The sequence below is a fragment of the Castor canadensis genome, chromosome 1, assembly GCF_047511655.1.
Source record: "Castor canadensis chromosome 1, mCasCan1.hap1v2, whole genome shotgun sequence".
NCBI classification, from domain to species: Eukaryota; Metazoa; Chordata; class Mammalia; order Rodentia; family Castoridae; genus Castor; species Castor canadensis.
Window position 1 is genome coordinate 92,060,124 of NC_133386.1, and position 17,872 is coordinate 92,077,995.

The window sequence follows — 17,872 nt, forward strand, 5'->3', positions numbered from 1 at the left end:
CATTCTCCATTGTTGTGTATGATCTTTTTGATGTGCTGTTGAATTCATTTTGCAAGTGTTTTATTGAGAATTTTTTATCTGTGTTCGTTAAAGAGATTGGCCTATAATTCTCTCTCTCTCTCTCTCTCTCCTTTTTTTTTTTTGTGTGTGTTATCCTTGTCCAGTTTTGGAATGAGTATAAAACTGGCTTCATCAAATGAGTTCAGTAGTGTTCCTTCCCCTTCTATTTCATGGAAATGCTTGAGGAATATTGGTGTTAGAGCTTCTTTAAAGAAATGGTATAATTCAGCAGTGAATCCATTAGGTCCTGGGCTTTTCTTGTTGGGAGACTATTACTTACCGCTTCAAACTCATTGTTATAGATCTATTTAAGTGGTTTATATCCTCTTGGTTCAGTCTTGTAGGTCAAGTGCATCTAGAAATTTATCAATTTGTTCTAGATTTTTCCGGTTTGTTTAAATATTGGTTTCAAAGTATTCCTATGATCCTTTGGATTTCATTGGTGTTTGTTGTAATGTCCCCATTTTCATCCCTAATTTTATTCATTTAGGTTTTTCCCTCCTCCTTTGAGTCAGATTGGCTGTGTGTTTATTAATCTTATTTATCTTTTCAAAGAAACACCTTTTTGTTTCGTTGATTCTTTATACAGATTTTTGTTGTCTCTATTTCACTAATTTCTTCCCTAACTGGAAGGAAAATTTTGAGAACATGCCTAGAGTTGGAAAAGTATTTCTGTGATGAGATAGCTAGTGGTTACTATATGATGTCTGTAGACTTACAAGCTCCAAATAAGAAGTGTGGATATGATTAATAGCTCTTAGGATTTCCCAGAGATGCAGAATCTGTTAGTGCTTTATCAATAGGTTGGCATATTCATGTGTGCATAGGCTGTTGTGGATTTGTTTGTTTGTGTGCTTGTTTTGTGTGATACTGGGGATGTGAACCCAGGGACTTAAGCTTGCTAGGCAAACAAACATTGTACCACTTGGATTACATCCCCAGTTCTTTTGTTTTCAGTTTGATTTTGAAACATGGTCTTGCTGCCTTTGTCTGGGGTGACCTTGAACTCTCTGATGTTCTGCATCCACTTCCCAAGTAGCTGGGATTACAAGCATGGCGTAAACCACAACGCTCAGCCTCACAGAATTTTCTTAATAGTGTTAGAGATCTAGGATATTCCAACTGCTAGGTCTGCCTGCTCTAAACCTAGAAAGCTACAGGTTCTCGCCGCACTGAAGTAGTTCATTGGATATTTGGCTTCACTATAGAATCACCCAGGGAACTTACTTAAAGTGCTTATGCCATCTAAGGCTCAAATTAATTAAATACAAAACACCGTTCCCTTGGCTGTCTCTGGGATATAGGTGAGCAACCCCAGGGCTTGTATGACAGGTCCTGGAAATAGGCAGGTGGGGAATTCTAGAATCTCAGGTGTCTGTAATGCAGTGTGGATGGAGGGAAACCACTTCCCCAGGTGCTTATCTCCTGGTCCTGTGCTGTGGACTCTTCCTGGTCTTCCAGGGGATGGCCAGCAGAGGCCAGACATGACTTTTTCAAGTGGGGCCTGAGGGCAAGTGTTCTATTTGTCTGGCTCTAAGAGTAGTTCAGCCTTTATTCCACAAACCTTGTTCATAGGAATAAATTAAATACAAACTATTGATGTAGAAGAGAAAAAATTCTATTTTTCTAAAATGTGAGAAATTTAGGATTTGATAACAATTTCAGCTACTTTTGCTGAAACATTATATAGTGAGGTTTAAATTAGAAGAGAAAATAAATAAAAATAGTAGGATAAACAATATTTTATATCTACTTGGGGGCACTACCAAGCTGCTCATCACTGTAGGGGCAAATAAGCCTAAATTCATTTTGAACGCAGAGGGTGCAGACTTAACTCTTCTAGTCCAAAATTATTTTGCTCTTGAGGAAATCAGCATTAATTGTGACAGGGACTACTTTAAAACTGAAAGAGGAAAGCAGCTTCTAGAGCAGTGCAGTCCAGTTCAGTAGCCAGTGGTCACATTTACATTCAAATAGATTAACATGAAACCTCAGTTGCACCAGTCGTGTTCAAGTGCTCAGTAGCCACATGTGACTAATGGCCCTGGTACTGAAGAGCACAGACGTGGACACTCATCATCACAGACAGCTCTTCTGGACAGGGTAGCACCAGTGACCATCGTACTCAGAACTGCCAATGTGCTATCATTTCCACTTTAATCTGGGTCTAATTGGTATTTCTGTTATCTAGTTGAAAATCATATTTTAGGTTTAATTGGTTCAATTTCTTATTAAAAATAACATTGTCCTGAACAGCATTAATGAAATCCCTTTACTCACTCCTGCTTTTATAAGTTTTTAGAAGTGGAATTTTTGGTCAAAGTTTAGGGTTTATTTTTAAGACCTTAATTCACAGGGCTAAATTGTTCTGCAGAGGTTTTAACAATTTATACTACCAACAGCTGGGAAAGGTTACTTCACGTTTTTCTTCATATTTTTGCCAATACTTTTATTGTTTTAAAAAAATCATTCCTGATCTGATTAAACAAAATGTTCTAGTATTTTATCACAATACTTAAAATATTCAGCTCCCTGATGTAAAAATACTCCTTATTTTTCCATATACTTTGATTTTTTTTCTAAATTTTCCCTATGTTCCCTTTTTGTTATTGACTCTTTTGAGTGTTTCTGTTGTTTTATCTCATTGTATTTTCTAAATGATTATTGCAGGCACTTAACAATGCTGTTTTATGGTTTGGGGATTGTTTTTAGTTAAAAATTCAATATAATTATACAGTAAAACAAACAAAACAAGGTGAAAGGCTGTAAAATGAAAAGTGAGACAGATTTTCAATGTAAGTTCCTTCCCCTTCTCCAGAGGCCTCCACAGTTAGCTAGTTCTTTATGTCCTTTCAGAAGCTGCCTGTGCGTAAATATGCACGTGAATGTAACAATGTGCTCGAATAGCTGTGTGTAGAACACGACTTGGGGCATAGTCTGAATGTTTGTCACTTTTTGATTTAATGTTTCTTAAAGATATTTCCTTAGATGTGCCTCATTTTTTTCAAGAGTAACATGGTCTCCTGTGATTTTGATGTGATGAATTTTCTACCTAAAAGCTTTGAGATAGTTTCTTATCCTCTGCTGTTAGAAACAGTGCTGCAGTAAATTTCTTTGACTGGTTTGAATTTGCACACACATTCAAGAATACCTATAGAAGATATAATTAATACCAAGCTATATGCAGCAAGTTTATGCACATTTTAGATTTTGTCCAATTTTTTTGTTCTCAATCAAGATGGCTTCTTTCCTTGTACCTAGTTGTTTTTCTTTGTACTAGTCATATTACAGAGGAAGGGACACACAAAGTGGTCTGTGGTGGCATCTACCTTCAGAGAGGAGTTTTGTGTCCTTATGCCGGTTCCTGGAGGCTTATCCATGACCATAGTATTCCCACTTCAAAGACTGAGCTTTCCAGGACCGCTCAGGTGATATAAAATCAGATAAAAATCCATAGGCTTTATTTCTAGATATTTTTCTCTTGGTGTGTGTGTGGGGGCCAGTTGCACTTGGGCTCCACCTCATGGTGAATGTTAGGGATGTAAGACTGTTTTTGGGAAGTTCCTGGACTTTGAGTCTTGTTTATCATACTCCATGAGATTGCCAAACCTATAGCTCAGTTTCACAGATGTTTCTTCTGAATTAGCAAATACTCAGCTGTGCTTGCTTCGCTGGGTTTTCACCTCCATTCATATTTTGATCCCGTCATCTTACCAATTGCTTTTTAGTTGTCTTTTTCTTGCATAACAGATTTACCTCCTAAAACTTTGTGCTTTAAAACCACAAACGTTTATTGTCTCACAGTTTCTGCAGGTTAGGAATGTTGGTATGATGTAAACGGTGCCTCTTGGTCAAGGACCCTCTTGTGTTCCATCAGACTGTTACCAGGATGCAGTCTCCCTGAAGGCTCCCATGGAGCAACAGGATCTGTCCATTCGTGAGGTTGTCAGGAGGATGCAGTTCCTTGTGGGCTATACTGAGGACCTCAGCTCCTCTCTGGCTGTTGGAAAACGTCCTCCTTACGTTGCTTGCCTGATGACCTTCTCCATACAGTAACTCACAGTGTGCTAGCTGACTTCACTCTGAGCAAGCCATAAAGAATTGGTGCCCAAAATGGAATCTAGTGTATTTGTAACCTAATTTTGGAAGTGACATCCCTTTACTTTTGGCCATGTTTTATTGTTAAAAGTGAGTCACTAGGCTAACCCACACACAAGAGGAAGGAGTAGCACATGATGTGACTAGTAGGAGACAGATATCATCATGGGCCATCTCTGAGGTTCTTGGCACAAACTGATGGCTCTCTTTTCCTGTCATGATTCATTTTTCTATTGCATATCCATTTTGTTTATCTTCAGGAGTACTGGTATAAATTACCTTTTCCCTTGTTTTTTTAAAGATAGTTTTACCACATATGTACACATTCTTAAACAATATACTAATATACTGGCATCTCCTTATTTATTTATTTATTTATGGTGGTATTGGGGTTTGAACTCAGGGCTTCATGCTTGCTAAGCTCTACCATTTGAGCCACACCTCCAACCCATAGCCTCTCCTGTTCAAGGTATTCCTAAATAATCAGATGTTCTGTGCAAAAAGAAAATAAGAAGATTGTGAGGGAACTATTTTGTATTACATTAAATGAAAAAATCACAATGTATTGCATGTCTCCCAAACAGTAAAATGGGACAGTCAAGTTAGAATAACAATATTTAAAATCACTTCCTGATTGCTAAATAATGAACATGAGTTCACAACCTAATCACACTGTCTCTCAGCACCAGCAATGTCTTGCTTGACAAACTGTGCCACTGAACCTGGCATTCCTGCAATTGTATCAGAATGAAATGTGAGTTTTCCCCATACATACTTATGCTAATTTTTAAATTGAATTTTAGTTATTTAAAATTTCCCTATAGAAACATCGCCTAAAATATATACAGCCTGTGAAGTCTGAATAGTAAAAACCAAGATGTGTTCTACAAGAAGAACGTTAACCAGAAGATATGTATGCTTGCATTTTGAAGTTTCAGAGCTTTGTAAAATTGCTGTCATACTGTTTACTCTTCTGGGACTGCCTTTTATCATTCAGTCTTCACTCGGTTTAATTCAAAAATATCTTATTCAGGCATATTTTATAGTCTAGTGTTCTAGGACACCATATGCTATAATAGTATAATTGTTCATTCAATGAACTTACAAAAATTTATTCTCCTGTCAGTGGATATTTGTAGCTTGCAGTTTTTTTTTTATTAATTATTGGTTTTTTTGAGACAGAGTCTTGCTATGTAGCCCAGGCTGACCTGGGGCCCCGAACTTATAACATTCTGCTTGCTTCTGCCTCCTAAGTGTTGGGATTACATGCATGAACCACAATATCCAGCTTTATGTTTGTTTTTAAAAACTTGTGCCTGTGTCTCATGGCTCATGTGTAAGTTTCTGTAAGGTATATGTTTAGAAGGAGGATTGTTAAGTTGTAGGTTGTGTGGATATTTGACTACAAAATCCTGACAAAAAGAAAAAGGCTTTTCTTCAAAGTTTTATGTGGATATTCCCACTATTGGTGTAAGAACAGTTACTAATCTTCAGCATCTCTTAGAGTTAATGTTATTAGTTAAAACACGTTTACTATTCAATTTTCCTGTTCAGTGGTGAGATTGAGCATTTTGTCAACTATTTACTGATTTAATATTTTTTCGCTATATGTTAGTTGTATGGGGGCTCGTGGTGACACTTCACATGTGCTTACAGTGTTCCTTGATTGCATTCACCTCTCCATCCTTCTCCCTCATCGCATCCCCTCTTCTTAGAACAATGTCAACAGTTTACTTGTTCTATTTTCACAGAAGAATGAAAGGTACACCTACCATGTTCGCCCTCCTTCACCTTTCTGTCCACCCCTCCCCACTCCCAGAATACCCACTCCAAACAGGACCTGTTTTACATTATTGGCCTTCATTTTTTAAGTGCATATTCATTGTTCAAAGGGGTTTCACTGTGGTATTTCACACATGAATATGACGTACTTCGATCAGATTAAGCCCCTCTATTACTCTTTCCCTCTCCCTCCACCCCCTTTACTCAACAGCTTTCATTTTGCCATCTTCACACACAGAAGCAATATATTTTTGTATTATTCACTTTCAATCATCTCTTTTCCTCTCTCGCCTTTCCCTAGTCTCCTCAAACAGTCCCACTATTGCAAACATGTTTTTACACACACACACACACACAATCATGTATGTATTAATGTATACATACATAGGTTTAGCTTCCACATCTGAGAGAAAATATGTGACCTTTGTCCTTCTGGACCTGGCTAATTTTGCTTAACATGATGATCTCTACCTCCATTAATTTACCTGAAAATGACATAATTTTATACCTTTTTATAGCTGAATAATACTCCATGTATAGATACACACTTTCTTTTCTTTCTTTTATCATTTTTACATTTGCTTACATGTATACATGTTGTATACATTGTTTGGGACTTCCCCCTACCCCCCACTTCTTGACAGAACCTGTTTGCCCTCTTGTATCCAATTTTGTTGAAGAGAAACATAGGAGATAATAAAAAGACATTGTGTTTTTGCTAGTTTGAGATAAAGATAGCTACATAGATTCCTAGCATTGCTTCCATGCACATGTGTATTGTAACCCACATTGGTTCATCTCTACCAGACCCTTCGCTACTTCCTTGTCCCCTTCCCCTAGTGGCCTCTGCTAATTTAAGATTACTTTATTTGCTCCTCAACAGGGAGCACATCTACCACATACAAGTTTTAGGTTTCCTTCCCTTTCCCTGTGCCACCCATTCACAGTCTCCCATTAGTGTGTGACCCATGTCTAATAATATTACTGCATTTCTTTTAGGTCTATAATCCACATATGAAGGAGAACATGCAATTTTTGGCCTTCTGAGCCTGGCTAACTTCGCTTAAGATGATATTCTCCAGTTCTATCCATTTACTTGCGAATGACAAAATTTCATTACTCTTTGTGGTTGAATAAAATTCCATTGTGTATAAATGCCGCATTTTCTTAATCCATTCATCAGTAGTGGGGCATCTTGGCTGTTTCCATAACTTGGCTATTGTGAATAGTGCTGCAATAAACATGGGTGTGCAGGTGCCTCTGGAGTAACCTGTGTCACATTCCTTTGGGTATATCTCCAAGAGTGGGACTGCTGGATCATATGGCAGATCTATGTTTAGATTTTTAAGAAGCTTCCATATTGTTTTCCAGAGTGGTTGTTCTAGCTTACATTCCCACCAGCAGTGTATGAGGTCTCCTTTTTCCCCGCATCCTCACCAACATTTATTGTTGGTGGTGTTCTCAATTAGATACACATTTTCTTAATCCATTCATCAGTCATAGGACATTTAGGCTGTTTCCATAGCTTGGCTATTGTGAATAGCACTGCAATGGACAAGAGTGTGAAGGTGTCTCTTGTATCCTGACATACATTTCTTCAGCTGTATGCTCAGAAATGGTATCTCTGGATCATGTGATAATTCTATTTTTAGTGTTTTGAGGAACCGCCATACTTAGGTGGTTACACTAATTTACATTCTCACCAACAGTATACAATAGTTTCTTTCCCCCCCACCACATCCTTGTCAGCATTCGTTCTTGTTTATGTTATTGATCATAGCCATTCTGACTAGAGTGAGGTGAAGTCTCCGTGTCATTTTGATTTGCACTTCCTTTATGGTCAAGGATGTTGAGCATTTTTTGTGAATTTATTGGTCATTTGTACTTCTTCTTTTGAGAACTGTCTGTTCAGTTCATTTGCTCATTTATTAATTGGCTGTTGAGTCTTTGGGAATTTAGTTTTTCAACCCCTTGCATATTCTGGCTGTTAATCCCTTGTCAGATTCCTTGTAGAGCTGGCAAAGATTTTCTTCCATTCTGTAGGCTGTCCCTTCAGTCCAGTGACTGTTTTCTTTACTGTGCAGAAGCTTTCTGGTTTGATACAGTTGCATTTCTCAATCCTTTCTTTTAATTGTTGAGGTATTAGAGATTTGTTCAGAAAGTTATTGCCTATGCCTATGTATCCTAATGTATCCCCTACTCTTTCCTGTAGTACTTTCCAAATTTTAGGTCTTACTTTAAGGTCTTTGATCAATTTTTAGTTGATATAAGTACAGGATGAGAGACAGAAATCTAGTTTCAGTCTTCTACATGTGGAAATACAGTTTTTCCAGCACCGTTTGTTGAAGAAGAGGCTCTTTTCTCAAACATATATTGTGAGCTCCTTTGTCAAAAATCAAACAGCTGTAGCTGCATGGATTCAAATCTGGGTCTTCTGTTCCATTAGTAATCATGTATGGTTTTGCCTGGCACCATGCTGTTTTTATTATTATGGTTCTATATTGTAGTTTGAAGTCAGGTATTGTGATACCTCCAGTGTTGCTCTTTTTGCTCAGAATCGCTTTTGCTATTTGAGGTCTTTTGTGCTTCCATATGAACCTTAGGATTGATTTTTCTATCTCTGTGAAGAATATCATTGCAATTTTGATGGGAATTTCATCAAACATGTAGATTGCTTTCATTAATATAGCCATTTTTCCCACATTGATTCTGCAGATCCATGAGCATGTGAAGTATTTCTTCTGAGGACTTCTTAGATTTCTTTCAAATCTGTATTAGTTTTCATTGCAATCTTCTTTCACTTCCTTCATTAAATTTATTCTGAGATTTTTTTTAGGCTTTTGTGAATGTAATTGTTTTCCTCATTTCTTTCTCTGCTTGTTCACTGTGTATAGAAAAGCTTCTGATTTTTTTATATTGATTTTTTATTCTGCTACTTTGCTGAAAATATTTATGTGATCTAAATTTTTTTTGGTGAAGTTTTAAGGGTCTTTTAAGTATAAGATCATACTAAATAGGGATAGTTTGCCTCCTTCCTTCCCTATTTGAGTCCCTTTTATTTCTTTCTCTTGCTTTTTATTGCTCTGGCTAACAATTTCAGTACTTGTTCTTATTATTCTAAGAGCTTGAGGTCCATCATTAGGTTAATTATGTTATTTGAGTTCTTTTTAAAAAAATAGGTACTCAAATCTTTAAACTTTCCTCTCAGCACTGCCTTTGCAGTAGGTAGGTTGTGTTTTCATTTTCATTAGATATAGGAACTTTTTGATCCACTCCCCTTGCCCCCCGACCTTTATTTCTTCAAGAGCCCGCTAGTAATTCAATAATGTTGTTCGGTTTCCATGTGTTTAAGTAGTTTCTAATTTCTTTTGCTGTTGAGTTCTAGTTTTATCCCATTATGGTCTGATAGAATACAGGGGGTTATTTCGACTTTTTTACATTTGCTAAGATTTGCTTTGTGCCCTAAAATATGATCTATTTTGGAGAAAATTCCATGGGCTGCTGAAAAGAATGTGTATTGTGCAGCTGCTGGATGAAATACTCTGTGGATGCTTGTTAAATCCATTTGGTCTATCATGTCAATTAGTTTATTGGTTTCTTTGTTTATTTTTTGGGGGGGCAGGGGTCTGGATGATCCATCTATTGATGAGAATGGGATATTGAAGTCTTCCACTACTATTGTGTTAGAGTCTGTCTACTTTGGCAAGGGTATGCCCTCTGCAGCTAAGTGGACCCTGAAGGAGCTGGCAGCTGATGGCTGGCTGCTGACAATGTTTTTTTTTATAGTGAGACAATAAGTTTTTTGGAGGTAGTGCATTTCCATGTCTACCAAGTTCTCTCCAGATACTGACCCTGACTTGTTCCCATGGTGGCAGAAGGTCTATATCATAAAGATAAGTAAGGCATGTTGTGGAAGTGCATTCTAAGACTGTTTTATGTTGGCTTATGTCCCACTGACTAAAGCAAGCCACGTGGTCAAGCCCAGATTCAGGGGTTAGAAGACAGACTGCACATCTCGGTGGGAGAAGTGTAAGTCACACATGCACCCACACATACAGAAAGAATTCATAACTATTTGTTTCATTTTGGAATCTTTACATTGATATTCATGAAGGACATTGGCCATTGATTTTTCTATTCTTTTTCTTTCTTTTTTTTTTTGTCAGTACTGGGGTTTGAACTCAGGGCTTTGCATTTACTAAGCAGGCACTGTACCACTTAAGGCACACCCTTTCTCCTCTGATTATTTTGAAGATAGGGTCTTCCTTTTTTGCCCAGGCTGGACTGGACTGCCATCCTCTCATTGTACGCTTCCCACCATTGCTGGGATGATAGGCACATGCCACTTAATCCAGGTTTTTTTCTGTTGAGCTGGAGTCTTGAGAACTTTTTTGCCTGGGCTGCTCTGGAACCATGATCCTCCCTATCTCAACGTCCTATGTTGCTTGGGATGATAGGTGCATGCAAACACACCCAGCTTTTGACTGAGATGATATCTCACTAACTTTTTGCCTGGACTCACCTGGGACCTTGCTCCTTCCAAACTCAGCCTTTCAAGTAGCTGAGATTACAGGTGTGAGCCTCTGGAACCCAGATAATTTTTCTTTTTCATACTGATTTTAGATCTAGCTTCATAGAGAGATTTGGAGAATGTTTCTTTTCCCTCAGGAGAGTTTGTGTGAAATTAGATTTATCTCATTCTTGAAAGCTTAGTAGAATTTACCTATGAAACTGTCTAGGCTTGATTTTTTTGTTGTTATTGTTTTGGAAATATTTTTAATGCTAGTACTGATTCAGTTCCTTGGCTATCTATAGAAAGACTCAGCTTTTTGTTTCATCTTGAACCAATTTTCACTAAGTTATTTGTATAGGAATCTATCAAATTTTTCAAATTTGTAGGCAAAAAGGTATGCACCTGCTTTCAAATTAACTCTTTCATTTCCTCTTTATATAGTTATTTTCTCTTTTGTCATTTATGATATTACTGATTTGTATTTTCTCTTTTATTTATCTCAACAGATATCTACTTAATTAGTATTTTCAAGGAACCAAACTTTTGTATTTGATATTTTTTATTGACCATTTGTTTGGTTTTTTCCTCTTATCTTTAATTATGCTTCAAATATGTGGATTTCTTTTATAATTTTCCTAGCAACCTAACTTGGGTACCTAACTAATCTTCAGCCTTTCTTTTTTTTTTTTCCTGAAATGTACATTCAAAGGTAACTTTATCTCTACCACTTTCTCTGCCACACACAAATTCGATCCATTAATATGTTTTATATGCATACATAAATATACACACATGTATATTCTTCCTATTGCCATATTTGTATTTCTGTTTGTCCACCTTTTCTGTGCTTATTTTTCCTTATCAGCATCACCAGGGAGATGCACTGAAATGCAGTTTCCCTGTTCCCTTCTCCTCCCTACACTGACTGACTCATGACCTACAGGACTGAGCCTCAGGATGTGTGTTTGCATAAAGCCCTGGGCGATAGTAGAGTTTGAGAATTCTCCTCTTCCATTAAACTAGAATCACATTGTTTTCCTCTTTAACTGCTCAGTTTCCTTCCCTTCTTTCTCTCTACACCCTTTTATTTTCTTTCCTCTCTCTTTCACTTTAGCTTTCTTTCTATAATGAGTTAGTTGTACATAGCTTACTTTCTGCAAAGAAACCAGAAGAACCCAGGGATAATCTTCCTCTTATCTCTCAGTCCTTAAGATGTTTAAGGAAAGAAAACTACAAGTCATCAACAAACATAATATGCTTCCTTTATTCTTTGCTTATTTTATCTGTCTTTTGTTTAGATTTTTAATGCTATGTGGTTTTCTGTATTTAGTCTTCAATTCTAGCATGCATATTTTACTTAAAGACTTAAACATATGTTAAACTCTCTCCCACATAATATAAAGATATTAATATATTTTAATTGCATTAGTATAATTTATATGCCATTACAGTATTTTAGTTTTATCTTCCTATAACCCCACAGACAGCCTTATTAAAGATACCATTCTCAGGCTTGCCATGTTAACTCTAAAATATACTTGCTTTCTTGTGAGTTTGCTGGTCTGTGTTCTATTTGGTTGATCCCAATCATTGGAATTCTCAGAGGCAGCCAGGATTTTTTATTAACTTAAACAAGTATCAGTATCAATCAGGATGAGTTACAACAGTCCTAAAAGATACCAATACCTTAAGACAACACGACATACAGATAATGCTTATTAGATTCACACAAACACTTTTATTATATGTATTCCTTATATCTCAGAATATTGTTTAGGGATCGTTTCCTCTCTTTTTGAAGTGTGCCCTTTAACAAAAATTATCTCTTTGTTTACATGAAAACAATTCTAATTTGCCCTTTCTGGTTCTTGCTGACATCCATGGGAGTGTATACAAGATGCCAGGAGCAAGCAGGTGCTCCCTTGTGTGCCACAGTTCTGGGAGGCTGTGAGGGCAGGATGCAAGAGTGCCACCCTCCCTCCACACTCTGTTGCCAGCACTCGGGGCATCCCTGGCTCCCCTCTCTGGTGGGGATCCCCCAAGAGCTCTATGATAATCGGCTATTCTCCCCACCCCACAGTAGGGTCCTTCCTTCTTTAATTTTAGGCTTACCCAAATTTTCCATAGGGCTGGAAAGAGCCCCCTGGTGGTAAGAGCAAGAGGTACTGAAGGGTGCTGCCTATCTAAGATGTTTGGAAGCCAGTGGCTTTGTGAATCAGGGTTCACAGTTCCCAGCCCCAGGGTGAGTTGGGGTGGCATTGACAACAGCTGTGGTTTGGTTCTGAGCAGGAATTTCTGGTTTGGGTGTGGAGTCTTTGTAAATAGCTTATTTGAAACAGTGCTATAGGGTTTAGGCTGGGACAGGCATGAAAGTGGGTCAGATTAGTTTGGAGGACATTGTCAATCACAAATTGCCCAATCTATCCTATGAGTGCCCAAAGCATACTCCTTGCATTCATGCCAATCTGCTTTCATTTCATTCTTACCAACTGGTCCTTGCTGCTTAATTTTCTATGACCAGGAGCAACATGGAACATGGTAGTAAAGATTCAGTTCAACTGGTAATACACTGCGATAAAGACTGAATTTTTCATCTTCCTAGATGGTACTGTATCAAACTTCCCCTTTTTTTTCTTGCTATTTTTTTTCTTGCTATTTCCCTTTATTTTTTTCTTGCAAACTTGTCCACAAGTTTGAGCTTTGAGGCATTTTCTCTTTTACCTACTTCTCCCCTACCTATTCCGGCCACACCAGTTTCATTTCGTGATTCCTTCCTATTTCTTTGTTTCTACTTTTCAGATCACCACTCTCATCCTGGCACTTAGTTATTAGTCTTTGTAGTTGTCTCCAGTCCAATGAGTACAATACTAATTAATTCTCCAAGTGTGTGTGATCCCTGGACTAGCAGCATTAGTATCACTTGGGAACTTGATAAGAAATACACACTCTCAGGCTTCATCCTAGGCCTGAATCAGGAACTCTGGGCTGGACCTAGCAACTTGAACTTAGCAAACGCTCTGAGCAAGAGCCTCTGCATCACTGAGGAAATCATAACAGATTTATCTGCTAAAAACATTGTTTCATCAGTTTCCTTCTCAACTTACAAATCTTGACAAGCTCCTTATTTGCTATAGGACTTAGTGCAAACTTAATCCTGGGCTCAGCTGGAATTCCAGGCCCTCCACAATCATAGCAGCTCCCATCCTTCTGTGTTTCCTTTGCTCCAATCATACTCCTTCTTTTTGGATGTTCTTACCATTCCATTTCCCTCCCCCCAATCCTCTTTATACTTACTCATATCCTGTGCATCTGCCGTACTTCTAAGCCCAGTCCAGAACTTCCTCCCTCCAAACTATTCTGGGCTTATGTATTTACATGGTCCAATGCATCACTTAGTTCCTATTCATTCTACCTTGCATTGACAATCATCATTCTCCCTCTATTGATCTGGTTTCCCCAAATAGGCATTAAGCTTCTTGAGGTTTTGTAATACCAAACCTCTTTGTAGTACACTCATAGTGCTTAATTACTTCCTTATACTTAACATCAGCATTTCCAAAACTGGCCTGATAATAAGAACAGCTAGTGCATTTGTAGAAAATTTCACTTCCCAAAGCCTCACCATACCCTTTCTGAATTGGGATCTTCAAGGAGGGTCTTGAGAATAAACCCAAGTGTTCCCATCACTAGGCATATTTGAGAAGCACATCTGTAAACAGTAAGCACTCTAGAAATGGTAACTTTCTCATTAAAAGAAACAAACAGAGGGAAAAGGTTTTGATAAACAAAGTTGATGAATGCCTGAGTCTGGGCATGTATGATGTTTGGGAGGAGAAATCAAGGGAGGCAAAAAGGAGATAGATACCAGGAGGAGAAGGAAAAGGGAGGAGAATGGCAACAAAACCTGTGAATGAGTTTCTTCTGGGAGGGGTTTGTCACCCAGCAAACTGGTGAGTAGAGATCCAACTACTAACTAAGGTAGAAAGGTGAGTAAGAAAGAAGGGAAATGAAGATAAAAATCAAAAGTCCTTTTATTCTGTCTGACTGAGCTGAGTGATTATGCCATTTATGAAATATTAGGAGCCAGGGGATTATTTTCTCCCTGAATCATGCATTGCAGAAATCCCTAAGAGGGCAGTATTGCTTCTTCTGAATTGTGTCATTCAGGCCAACCCATGTCACTTTGTAGATGAAGAAACTGAGCCCAAGTTTAACTGTTTGTTTAAGCACGCATTGCTGTTTGTTGTTAGAGCTGAGACTAACTCAACCATCCTATGCTTTTTTTTTAAGTATCTATAGCTTAAAAACAAATCACACTCTTTTGGCCATGTCTTATGAATCTTTATGTAAGGTAAGAATCATTAATACCTAACTTGATCCCATATTTTCAGAAGTGAAATCTAATCTTAGTGTTAATAATTGAAATGAATGGAAATAATGGTGTGAAATTACTATCATAGTAAGTGGAATATATTTGGCATTTATATCTATCTCTTCTTCTGGTTTTTGAATTATGCATTCAGACCCTAATCTGAAAGTTCAATCATTTCCAATGTTCAAAGAATGAGGATAACAGCTTTGAGTCATTCAGATCAGAGTTTGAATCCTGGCTGCATAATTTTGTTCATGATTGTTTATATCTAACATTAATACTCAATAAATATGTTCATAATTTTACATGTATCTCACTAAGCCTTTGTTTCTTTACCTACAAAATAGTAGCAATAATAGCTTGCATGATTGCTCTAAACATAGAATGTAATGATGGTTGAAAAATGTTTGGCACAATGCCAGAGACTAGCAAGTATTCTATAAATACATTATCTTTATTATATATTTGCAGCAAAACTTTAGTCTGGTCATTACCTTCTAATAAAGATGTACGAATGGGAAGAATGGTGACTGAGCCAACTACCTGAGTTAGAATCCTGGACCTACCACTCATTATTGTGCGATCTTGGAAATGTTATTTAACTGCTCGATGCCCCTGTTATTATCCCCACTCTACAGAAGAAGACTCTCTACCTAATTCATAAGGCCATGGTGGGCAATGAATAATGCTTGATAAATGAAGATACTTAGTTCAGTGCCTTGCACAGCATAAATAACTCAATAAATATTACTTGCCATTGTTGATTTCTTCCTTACTTGTAGGCCTTGAGATTTTTTTTTTTAAAGATATAATCTTTTTTTGTTGGGAAGGCTAGACTTAGAAAACTCTTTTTTTCTCAACAGTCAAATAGTAAAATGATTTATTTTTGTGTACTTTTTCATAAAATATTATGATAAAATGAGACAGAATGATAACCAAATGCTGCCATATCTTATCAAGTATGAAGAACATGAAATATTATAGGTGGTAGCCTTCTACCCAAATCCCATTCAAGCAGTTATGAAACTAACCAACCTATAAGTATCAAAAGCTCCTATTGATGCTCTGTATAAATAATAAATCAATGTTTGCAGACTCTTTGATGTTTGGAATGATTTTGGATGCTTTGGACTTCATGACTTTAAATTCCATTTCCCACATGAAAATTTTCCTCTACTGAGCACAATGAAGACTGACTACACTTTAAACAAAATGGTAAACCAAATATGCCAATTTTCTCAAACAAAAATGAGATAAACCATGAAGTTATTTTGAATACATTATGAAAAATTCTGCTACCATTAAATCCAAGAAAGTAAAGAATAAGTAGGTTTGGTAAACATAGCATATTTTAACTGATATAATGTTAAGGATATCTGCATCAACTTCACTGCATAATTAATGACAGCATGTACATGGCAGCACACCTCCCTTTCAACTCTGGTTCCCACATGGCTCAGCCAGCACTAGCCTGTCCCTAACTCATTAACTGCAAAATCCTGGTAATTTGTATTGTCTGTGTGTTTGACCATCCTAACATCTTTGTCAGGATTTATCCCCACAAATAGTTCTGTAATTGTGAAAAACACCTCAACATAAAATTTCTAATAAACAAACATCTCAATGATGGATACTTTCCAGAATAAGTTTGCCTTAAACATTAAATAATATAATAAAGAACAACCCACTTGGGGACTTTTCAGAAAGGAGATCTGTGCTGGCTAGTTAATCAAATCATCTGGTTTCTACCACTCCTCTATGAAATCCAGGAAGAGTGGCTCTATTCTCATTTCCTTGAACCCACTGTGGTAGTCTCATTGTCCTACCAGTTGTTGGCCTAAGTCATAGGCTCATACTTTAATTTTGACAAATGAAACAGAAAAATCTGCTGAAAATCTAGAAAACATATCCTTATCCTTAAAAGTAAAATTATGGGAAGAAGCATTCCCTATTATGTGGTTATGATTGCATTTGATACCATGAACTGCAGCAGTTTTCCTTCAACCACCAGGGAAACTGGGAATTGGAGGGCAGAGAATGGAAAAATTGTGGGTCCATGGTGGTGTTGTAAAACATGAGTTTAACCAGTCCCAAGGCCATCTTCCCTTGGGAGTTCTTGGTATATGAAAGAATAATGCAAACACTTATTTAAGCCAAGTTGAATTGAATGTTATCTGTTATATATAGTTGGAAGTATCCAAAATAATTTACAAACTCTTGTTCTGCATAGACAACTCAGTTTCTTTCTAGGTCTTATAACTTCAAGATCTTTCATCTTTGTGAAGCTACCCACAAATTGCAGCCCAGGACAGAATAATTATCTTCTTCTCTGAACTTCTAACTTTTTTTGATTTGGCCTCTCTCATCCTATAAACATAAAATCCTACATTAGGTCTTTTGGGTATTCTAAGTTTCTGGAACACTACTTAAAACATGTAAATATTTTATTCCATTATTTTTAAAAAATCACAATACTTGGGAGAGGAGGAGTGGAAATAAGGTAAATATAAATGTGGAAAGCTTGGTCATTGGTCACTACTAAGTTAACCTTAAGTCTAACTTTTGCATCCCACAGGACTCAACTTGCTCAAACTCAGTAGTATTGAAATCTCACATTGAATCTTCTTTTGCAATTCAGGCTTAGTAGGATGTGTAGATAGGACATTGATTAGATTTTGATTGTGTCCATTTGCTTGTGTGTTTTGCATAGCAAATGTCCATGATAAGGACACTGAGTATTTCTAAACTCAGAAGAGATGACATAAACATCATATCCTGAGGTCAATTACTGCTAGATGGGGAAAGGAATGAAAGCTCCAGTAGGTTGTGATCAGTAAAGGAGTTTTGGTGCCTGATGTACCTAGTCACAGAGGAAGGAGGTATTGCAAGATCAATTCATGATGCATGATTATGTTGTGGAGGTGAGCCAAATACAAGATATTATGAGACAATATTTATACTTAAGTGAAGAAATTGACACTAAAAGTCAACAATGGATCTTGCCAATCTTTCATCTTCCTTTCTACTATGCACACTTTGGAAAGACT